Source organism: Ovis canadensis, chromosome 2 (assembly GCF_042477335.2).
Source record: "Ovis canadensis isolate MfBH-ARS-UI-01 breed Bighorn chromosome 2, ARS-UI_OviCan_v2, whole genome shotgun sequence".
NCBI lineage: Eukaryota > Metazoa > Chordata > Mammalia > Artiodactyla > Bovidae > Ovis > Ovis canadensis.
This window is the reverse complement of record NC_091246.1, coordinates 25012808-25024336: the sequence shown is the minus strand read 5'-3', so window position 1 is coordinate 25024336 and position 11529 is coordinate 25012808.

The window sequence follows — 11529 nt, the reverse complement described above, 5'->3', positions numbered from 1 at the left end:
TAAGTCAGTCACAAAAGGATAAATACTGTACAACTTTCATATGAGGTCCCTAGAGTAGACAAATTCATGGAGACAGAAAGCATAAGGGTGGTTGCCAGGGGCTGAGGGGAGGGGAATGAGGAGTTAGCACTTCCTGGGTACAGAATTTCAGTTTTGCATGATGAAAGAATTCTGTAGATGGGTGGTGGTGATGGTTGCACAATCATGTGAATGTACTTAGAGCCGTTGAACTGTACATTTAAAAATGGCCAAAATGGTAAATTTTATGTATAATTTACCACAATTTACCACAATTTTTGTCAATAATTTTTTAAAGTTAAACACAGAAAAAATAATGTAGAATTAAACCTATTACCAGGAAGTGTTGCAATTCATCTAATAAACTGAGAAAATCCCCAACTGAGAGGATAATCAGACCAGATGCCTGCTCCTTGAGGCCATGGCTGTAGCCCAGAGCCTGTCTTGGTGGCAGAGTTGAAAGACTGGGCTTTCCATCAGGAAGATATGTCCAGACTCAGCAAGGGCTCAGCAAGGGCTCAGCTAACCCACCAAGAGTTCCTATGATATCTGCACCAAGTTCAGAACCTCTGTGTATACACAACCATGGAGAGTTTTTAGCAGTGAGATGGTTGTGAGCTCACAATACAAAATACAGACCCAATTCCATCTTAACTGGCCTCAAAGACACAGAAGTGCCCAGTAGAAGAGCTGAGGATGAATTTCTTAGGTGTTCATGATTTGAAAATCTGTACACCCTATTCTCCCTGCCCCTCATCCACAGCCCTCCTACAGTCCCCATTCTGTTAGTTCATGGCCCACAGGAGGGGGAGCTACCACTGGTGGCAGCCCAGCCCTGGTGGCTGAGCAAAGGTTTGCAGGTGCATTTGTGGCCCAGGGTGGGCACCAGCAGCAGCAGGTACTTATCTTGTGAGAGACACCTGCTGGGTTCCTCACTAGCTGTTTCCCAAAACTTTAAAAAAAGATATTTTATATATATATATATATATATATATATATATATTATATATGATATTTATATATTGTTGTTTAGTCACTCAGCCATGTCTGACTTTTTTGTGACCCCGTGGACTATAGTCTGCCAGGCTCCTTTGTCCATTGGATTTCCCAGGCAAGAATACCAGTGGGTTGTCACTCCAGTGGCAAGGATCAATGTAGGGATCAAACCCAGGCACATGTCAAATGGAGATTCCTGTAAGACCTTGAGTTCTATGATGACAGAAATAAGAACCTTCTTCTTTGTTTCTTGGAGACCCTAGGTCTCCAAGGTACCATAGCACTGGTACATAAGATATAGTGACTGAGTAAAGGGAGGAGGGAAGGAAGGGAAGAAAGAAAAAAAAAAAAGAAAAAAGGAGGTAGGGAGGACGAGAGGAAGGGAAAAGGGGGGAGGAAGTACAGGGATAAAAGGAGAAATGGCAAATAGCATACAGATGGAGAAAAGATGAATTTGGTACCTGAAGCTAGAGTTGACAAATTTATGTTGTTAATAGTAGATTTTGAAGCCATATTTTCTGCACATATTCTAGACACAACGTTTGAAGCCTGTCTCATTCTCCAACTCTCATCTAAGTACAAAACAAGAGAGCAAAAGCCACCAGTTCAATTGCTGGTCCAATTTAACAAATTAGTCCCAAATTCTACAATGGAATACTGATCTCTTGAGTCTTATCTCAGAACCACTTATAGTTGAACGTTTGACTAGTGAACTTGGTTTCTTAAATGAAGTGGTGTTGACCTGCATAGATGTCTTCCAGGTAATCACATCCTCACCAAGACTGTTTAGGAAAAAAACAGGGAAAATTAGTGGCTTGTGCTCAGACTAAGGGCTCCTTTTGCAAAGTGACTCTGCTTTGAAGATCAGGCTAAACCTGTGAAAAGTTTTGGCAGGTTGTTGTCCATCTAGAAGGACAACTGCCTAATAGGATACAGGTTTGCCTTTTGTGTGGCAGTCCTGCCCTGGAATGAGTAGTCCTAAAGTGGGTCAGCTGCATGACATTGCGAAATATGTTACCTGCAGCCGTGTAGGGGGAAATGTCGTTCTCATGGCAGTGACCTCTGCTCTCATTTCTGCTAAAACCCAGGTGTCGAATTTAAGGTGCCAGAGTGAGAATGCGTGAGCTGACTTTTCTTGTCTGACGCTTCATCTTGGCAGTCAAGAAGGCTGGCTTGACAACTTTGATTGATAAAACCCTTCTGGGACCAAAACCGAGGCTCCATCTTCCTCATATTTAGCCACAGGGTGTAATTGTTGAAATGAACTGCTTCAGGAAGGCCATGAGACTGGGGAAGTGTGGGTTTGAAGCAGGGAGGAGGAAGAGAGCCCCTATGTGAGGGCCATTTGAAAAGTGCAATGAAGGGTATTTTCCAAATCTCAATCATGCTTTAAAAGCCAAGAGGGCAGGGCCCTGATGCCCTACCTCTCCTTTCCTCACTCTGAGCCCAGCTCCTGCCACCCCAATTCTGTCCGGGCCCTGGCCCATATGACACCATCATCTGCTCAACTACTAAACACTCAACTCCCCACCAGGATGGAAGCAGATAGTGAGTAAGGCAATGCATCACTCACTCAAGGCAGAAACTTCTAGAACCTTCTAGGCTTAAATGAATGAAGTGGTTAAGAGGGGGAAAAATGCATCACTGAGAGAGAAATCTTCAGATGGGACTTTCTTCCTTTTCATCCCTCAACGCTCATGGTTTAAGTGGCCATGTTACACAGCTTACCACCTTATTCCAAACACACAGAGACAGACTTGTGAACCCAGGAGTCTCACATGATCAGCTTTTACCCAAAGGGCTTTTATAAGCCCTAAATGCTGGAATGAAATAGAAATACATGTTTCAATGCCATTCCCCCAAATTATCCACCCTCTCCCTCTCCCGCAGAGTCCAAAAGACTGTTCTATACATCTGTGTCTCTTTTGCTGTCTCGCATATAATATCATATAAGAAATGAATTGCCAGTCCAGGTTCGATGCAGGATACAGGATGCTTGGGGCTGGTGCACTGGGATGACCCAAAGGGATGGTACGGGGAGAGAGGTGAGAGGGGAGTTCAGGATGGGGAACACATGTACACCCATGGCGGATTCATGTTGAGGTATGGCAAAACCAATACAATATTGTAAAGTAATTAGCCTCCAATTAAAATAAATAAACTTAAATTAAAAAAAAAATCGAAATACAATCTGTCAAAGTTATACAAATCCAAAGAGGAATGAAATATATAAAATTAAGGCTGTGTTCTAGATCTCTGTCTCAACAGATGACACCATGTCAACTGGTCTGAACACAGAGTACTATCTTCGTGGTGAAATTCAAGATTCCCTATCGATTTTGTCCCAGGACTCACAAAGAATATGGAAAGACAGGTACCCACAACAAGAGGAGAAATGAATAAAAATCTAATGTGCAATGCCAGGCATATAAGCAAATGATTGCTAAATGATGAACCCAGTATTAAGAGTTATTATAATTATCACTAGTAATCTACTAACCACATGAAGTGGTATTCTTGCTCAAATAGTGTATTACGCTCCCATAAGAAAAAAAAAAACATAGACTGGGTGGCTTAAACAACAAAAATTTGTTCCTCATTGTTCTGGAGGCTGAAAGGTAGTTTCCATTCTGAGGCCTCTTCCCTTGGCTTTTGGGTCACCACCACCATGCTCTGAGCTTCCATGACCACTTTTCTGTATGCCTGAAGAGTTTGCCAGTGTGTCTCCTTAAAAGGACACTAATCCTGTTGGATCAGGAAACACACATCGCCCTCCTGCCTCACCATGATCTCATTTAACCTTCCTTGCTTCTGTAACTTTTCCAGATTCAGATTCAATGAGAATTGAATCTGGGCTTCAACATATCAATGGGGGCAGATAGACATTCAATCCATATATGTAGGCACAGTCCAGGAGCACTAGTCCAAGATTATTTGATGATGGGCATTTTTGTCTATATGGTGATGTCTTATTCATGACTTACCCCTGGGACTTCAGAACAACTAGGTATGCGTTGTTAAAGAAAATCTGTCTTGTTCAAGTAAAATCATGGATAAGATGGATTCTGTGAGGACTACCAATTAGATTTTGATTCCAGAGTTATCTTTTAAACTTGCAAAAGATAATAGGGAAAAATATATGGGGAAAAAATCTTTTAATGAACTCATGGCCCTCTTTGGAGAGCCAGATCACAAAGCATGGTTTATGGACGTGACACTCAGATCTTTTTCTACCTGTAGGTGTCCTTGGAAGATGGGACATTGGGAGGACTGTCTGCCCAAACATTAAAGCACTGAATCCTTGTGATACTCAGTACCTGGTTATCGAGGCCTCTTGTCCCTTACTCATTCAAAACTAGAAATTTCCCAGAGAAGACAGAATGCATGAGATCTCCATGGTCTCGTTCTTTTTTAATTAATCTATTTTTAATTGGAGGATAATTGCTTTACAATATTGTGTGGGTTTCTACCATACATCAATATGAATCAGCCATAGGCATACATATGTCGCCTCCCTCTTGAACCTTCCTCCCGTCTCCCACCCCATCCCACCACTCTAGGTTGTCACAGAGCACTGGGTTTGAGCTTCCTGCATCATACAGCAAATTCCTACTGGCTGTCTATTTTACATATGATAAATAAAAACAAAAATAAACATGTGGAACCTAATTAAACTTAAAAGCTTTTGCACAGCAAAGGAAACTATAAACAAGGTGAGAAGACAACCCTCAGAATGGGAGAAAATAATAGCAAATAATTTTTTTTAATCTGATAAAGGAATAATTTCTAAAATATACAAGCAGCTCATGCAGCTCAACCAATCAAAAAGTAGGCAGAAGACCTAAACAGACATTTCTCCAAAGAAGACATACAGATGGCTAACACATGAAAAGATGCTCAACACCACTCATTATTAGAGAAATGCCAATCCGCTAGCTCTTTCTACAAATATATCTTCTGGGGCTCATGCCCATCTGCTTGAAAACATTTCACCCTTGCTTCTTGGTCATTTCCGTCAAGACTGTGTTTTTCTAGGAGTGACTGCCCACAGACATTCTGTACTTTGTGTTTTGCTGTGATTGTTTTGTAAGTACTAGCTCTCCTCGGCCTTAGCACACAGAGACCTTGAACATGGGACTCTGTGCATGCCAGTCACTGTGAGTTCCCCAAGTACCAGGAAGGGAGCAATTGGCTCAGTTTCCCTCCCAACGTGTGCCCTGGAGGTAGGTTTAGATCGTCACTAGGATACACAGCACGTGACACCTCAGAGCTTCTCATCCAGCTGAATCCTTAGAAGAGTAACCTTTAGACCTTTCTTGAAATAATGTCCTGGGAGGAGATCCAGGAAGTGCTTGCAATATATTCAATATATTCAGTGTATTCTCAGGTCATGAGATGTTTAGTGTTAATCATGTAGCTTTGAATGCTCTTTGAGGCTATTTCCACAAATTCAATGAGCAACTTCTGTTGGAAACTGGATTTTTTTCTTCCTCCAAGGTATTTTTGCCTCCAGATTACCCTCAGCCTTCTTTTGATAGCACATGCCCACCACAACACCCTGCTTTGTCGTGCTTCCTGATGGTTGTCCTAAAATCCTGCCCCTGGGTGGCACCTCTAATGCCCGCCTAAGCTGCTAAAACCTGCAACAACTCACAAAAATGCAAAAAGCAACAGAAAATATCAGGAGGTAATCAAAAGAATCAACTCAGTTTTTATTGCATTTACTTGTAATAATGTCCACAGTTGATTTCTCCTGATTTAGGTGTTTGTCTTAAATAAACATAGTATTGCAGGTCTTTAAAAATTTTTAAGAGAAACCTGTTGTTGATTTTTCTTAAGCACTCACCAGTTTACTATGAATATCCTGACTGAATATGCTGCAAAGAAATGAGCCCGAGACACACTAAAATAGAGGCTCTGGCAAAGGTCCCAGCGGCAGGTACTGTTGACAGGGGAGAGCTCACTTCTCAGAGATGACTAACACCAAGGCGACAGCCGGTCCTTCACCCAGTCACATTCCTCCTTTCCTGTGCAGAGAACTCCAGGAGGCATATAATTTAACAAAAAAATCCTTTAATTCTGACTTTGGCAAGGAAAGAGAAACAAACCACTAGAGCCACAAACTCGTGCAGCAGGACGCACTCAGGGTATGTTTATGTAACACTGCAATTCTCCTAGTCACATGTGACGCGACAAACAGCCATGCTATGCACAGCAGTGAGAATAACCTGAACAGCCCACACCAGGCTGGGTGCTAAATTGCTGAGGCAGCAGCACTTGCAAAATAAGACAGAACACAGCCATCCCTGAGAGAGGTGCCCTGAGGTCACCAACAGGTCTTCCAGGGCCACTTGTAAGACCTGGGGAAAGCGCTGTCAGAAACTCCATGGAAAAGAAACCAGTGCCTCCTCATTAGCCAACATTCTCAAATATATTTCCTCTCCTTTCATTTTTCTAAATCTCCTATGACATCTTCCGAACTACAGTCCCAGGGCACACACATGGGAATTACAGCTTTGTACCTTTGGAATCCTAATACAAGAGTCAAGTTCTCATTAAGGAGGAATCCTAAGTCCTGAGTTTATCTGTGATTCTTTAAAAATGTAATTTAATTCATTTTAAAAAGGAAAGAACTTAACATTGGAGGTTTACTTTGTGAGAGGGTAACAGGAGCCCTTAGAAATGTGCACATCCCCCCACATATGCTTTGGTGTGGGTGACACACGGCCAGTGCAAACCCCGTATTGAACACCAACCATTCCGAATAGCAGCTGCTCTGACCCTCTGGGAAGCAGGTGCCAGGAAGGCTTGCAACATATTCCCCTGCTCAGAGCCACAGACAATCCAGAAGGGCAGCCGCCATCTACCCCAGCTCTCTGAGGACACAGCTCGGGGGGCAGGGCATCTCTAGGGAGTTTCCTGTACTAGTCACTGACTCCACAGCATCCCATGGAGAGTGGTCATTTCACTGACTCCTCTACATCCATTCCAGCCCCAAATGATTGGTTTAATCATGCAATCCCAGTCTTCTTGTTGGTTACAGGTAGAGGAATGAGCATATGACCCAATTCTATCTGGCTGGATTAGGGAGATCTTCACTTAGGGATGTGTCTGGATAGAATTTATGGCTTCCATGGGGTTCCAGAAAAGAAAAAAAAAACTCTCAGAGATGGAGTTTCATGTTCAGGTGATTTATTGCGGGGTTTTCTTGGGAGTGACAGCTATAAGGAAGTGAATGAAGTAGGACTAAGTTGAAAGAGAAGTTCACTGGTAGAGTGGTCTACATGAAGACCTCTGCCAACAGTGATCACTGTGGGACTGAGATAGCTGCTCTGAGGCAACCCCAAAAGGGACTCAGGAACTGGGGTATTTTCCTCTTGCATCTGGTCACTGTGTGGGCTGTCTGTGGGGAGCAGGCATCACCTGCTATGAGACCCCTTTCCTAGGAGGGATTCAGCTGTGAGCCATTGGCAGCAGGACCACCAACAGCCAGGGGAAGGCGCGCCTGGGTCCTGAAGGGGTTGTCTGAGCATCACACTGCCATCTACTATAGTATGTCCCTGCGCTGCTCAGAGTCACCAGCTTCGTGTTCTAAGTTCACTTCCTGGGGAACATCTCCTCCAGTATTCTCCAGTATTTCTTATCCAGGATAAGCAATAAGATCAGAGGATCCCATGGACATGTGTCCCCTGCCCCATACCTCTTCTGCTATAAAGCAGGTTCCTTTGTCTGAAAGGACACGGTGTGGTATTGTTTCCTTGTTTGCTAAGACAATTGCTGGAGGGACCACAGCCCCAGACACTACAACTTGTCTTCAGGCCACAACCAATACCATCTCCTTCCTCCACTGTCCATCCAAGATTCTCCTCACTGTGGGCTAGCACCTCTGCTGGTCACACATCGTGTGCTGGTCCTCCTTGAGGATCCAGGCTTTCTCTCACCAAGCCCTTCTCGGACTACGGTTGCAACAAAATCTATTTACCATCAAAGTCAGGCAAGTACCAACTGGACCACCTGGGTGTACACATTCTACTCTTACCAAGCAAAGCAGTCCTGTTTCCTTCTGACCATCAGGACCAATGCCCCTGTCAGGATGCCAACCTCTTGGCAAGAATTCAAAGTGACTGGGCAAAAAACAACACTTAGGTTTAATAAAACTCTTGCTATGACTCCTGTTGGAAGCATCTCCTCTGGGAATAAGATCTTTAGAGCCACAGAACTTAAAGCTACTGAAAGAAAAAACACATATTATTCCCTAAATGAATCATAGGAGTGATGGTAAGCAGGTACCTGCCCACTTTCTCCCCTTGGTTCCTACACTTGCATTCCCAAGCACCATATTGGAGACTCAGTGCCAAGAAATGGCAGAGTCTATTTCTAAATTGGCACTATACTGGGCCTTCTCAAGTCATTTTTTATTATCCATTTATTTTGCATTGGAGTATGGCCGATTAACAATGTTACACTAGCTTCAGGCGGACTCAAGTCTTTTTAATGGTCCCATCAGGTCATAGGTTTCTGGTTGATATGATAAGCAATAAGATCAGAGGATTCCATGGACATGTGTCCACTGCCCCATACCTCTTCTGCTATAAAGCAGGTTCCTTTGTCTGAAAGGACATGGTGTGGTATTATTTGTAAGTCATCAGAGGCCGAGGCTTTACAAGCAGGAAAGTCAAACCCTTAACTAGAATTTAAATCAATTTTAGTTACCATAAATTTCTTCCCTTCTTGGGTGGAAGGGATCCATTGTAATCAACTCATCATCAAGTGGCTAGTTGGTTTATTGAGGGCTGACTATGTTCATGTATCAGGTTGGTATTCTGACAGCAACGGAAGCTAGGTCAGTCCTGGTTAGTGGAGCCAGTTCCATGAGACTCATGCATGAGCTCGCTCCTAACACCACTGCTACACTCTCTGTGTACTCACTGTAACAGGGAAGAAACTTTTGTATTCTACCACAAGTTAATCACTAAAGAAAAATTGCCTATGCGATCCAAAAATCTGCAAGCAATAAATGCTGGAGAGGGTGTGGAGAAAAGGGAACCCTCCTACACTGTTGGTGGGAATGCAAACTAGTACAGCCACTATGGAGAACAGTGTGGAGATTCCTTAAAAAATTGCAAATAGAACTACCTTATGACCCAGCAATCCCACTGCTGGGCATACACACCGAGGAAACCAGAACTGAAAGAGACACATGTACCCCAATGTTCATCGCAGCACTGTTTATAATAGCCAGGACATGGAAACAACCTAGATGTCCATCAGCAGATGAATGGATAAGAAAGCTGTGGTACATATACACAATGGAGTATTACTCAGCCGTTAAAAAGAATTCATTTGAATCAGTTCTGATGAGATGGATGAAACTGGAGCCGATTATACAGAGTGAAGTAAGCCAGAAAGAAAAACACCAATACAGTATACTAACACATATATATGGAATTTAGGAAGATGGCAATGACGACCCTGTATGCAAGACAGGGAAAGAGACACAGATGTGTATAACGGACTTTTGGACTCAGAGGGAGAGGGAGAGGGTGGGATGATTTGGGAGAATGACATTCTAACATGTATACTATCATGTGAATTGAATCACCAGTCTATGTCTGACGCAGGATGCAGCATGCTTGGGGCTGGTGCATGGGGATGACCCAGAAAGATGTTCTGGGGAGGGAGGTGGGAGGGGGGTTCATGTTTGGGAATGCATGTAAGAATTAAAGATTTTAAAATTTAAAAAATAAAAAACTAAAAATTAAAAAAAAAAAAAGAAAAATTGCCTATAAGCTTAAATTATACATAATGGCCCATCTCTGGGAAACTTTTTCCCAAGTAATGAGAATTAAGCTAAAATACCTTTGTTTAGCTTACAGGAAACATCCTAACCAGGCCCACCTAAGAATGACTGCAGGGAGGAAGAAATTAACACATCCCCTCCGGAGGCTGAAGGGAACCAGGAAGTGCTTGCCTTTACTCCCTCCCCTTCTGGTACAAAAAGCCTGAATTCTAACTCAAGTAAGATGGTTCTTTGGGGCATGAGTTCACCATCCTCTTGGTCTGCTGACTTTCTGAATAAAGTCATTATTCCTTGCCTCAACAACTCATCTCTTGATTGTTGGCCGGTTTGGCAGTGAGCATTACCAGCTTAGGCTCAGTAACACAAGTGTGCCAACACCAAGGTGGCTCATACCAAAGGCTGGCTGATGCCAACTGGCCAATCTTCTAATTGGTCGTTTTGTTCTTTGTGTGACAAGTGCTCTTTGGGGGGTGTCAGTGCATAACTCAGAGTTTTTCACACCTTATGATCACACCCATAGATCTGTACACCTGTACCTTCCAGACTTCCTCATGCCCAGTCTTTTAATCACTCTCTTTAGGCTCCTTATCAAAAGCCAAGCCATGTAAAATGGCCCATGATTCCAAATATATTCTTATAAGTTACTTCTTTCTCCTCATAAGGCAAATTTCCAAGGAAACTACTCAAAACTCTGACAGCTTGAAGAACTGCCAATCACCACTGTATTTCCAGGTGAAGCTGTAGTGTAGTAGACACCCATTTTTGGCCTTGAACCCACAGACAAATCTATTGGTTTCTATTCATGAATCAAATGCTTCTTCCTCCATGAGTTGAATCTCCCATTTGGTGGTAGGTGTGAGCTAAGGGAGAGATATGGGTGCAGCAGTTAGGGGTAACATGAGGACCTAAGATGAATATTCATGTTGCTTACTTTGCTCTTCATCCAAGCCTGTCTCCAGTTCTAGAAACATCACATTCATGTCATGGTGGAATGCTGTTTGGCCCACCCAACCACTGATGTGGTCAACTGGACAGAACCAAGTACATGGTGGACAGTGCTGACCATATAATAAGGTTGCACTTCACCTCTACCAAGGTCACTCAGCATCTTAGGAGCTGGTTTTTGAATGGCATATCATCCTCTTCTGTAAAAGGCATGATCTTGCTCCAACACCCTAGGGAGTCTATGTCTCTCTTGCCACAAGCCGTCTTTTCCCACCACAAATATTCCTATATGGAGTGCTATGTGGCAGATGCTTCTGTCCATTTTCTCCTCATCCTGAACCTGCTGCAGAGATCTTTTCTGCTTTGGACCTCACTCAAAACTGGCAGCCTTTTGTGTCATTCAGCATATGGGCTAGAAAACCCTTCCACGATATGGCATGTGCTTCTGTCAGAATGTCTTGAGGATACCAGACATTTTGGTTCCTTCTTTGTGCTGCAAAGTTCAAGAATCAATGACTGGGCTACTTTAAACAGATGTCTTGGCTTATCCCAGTCTTTCAGAACCCAAAATATCTTACTCTGCAGTGGGTCTTTGAATCCTCGCTGCATTTATTTCATCCTGTGGAGCACATGTGTTTTGCTGAGGTCTCAGGCATATTTGTCACTTCTTGCTCATCTAGTCTGGTTAGCAGGATGCTGCTAATATAGGAGACCAGTGCAAGGTCACAGAATGTTTTGATGGTCTTTGTCACTTTAGACTATATTATGAC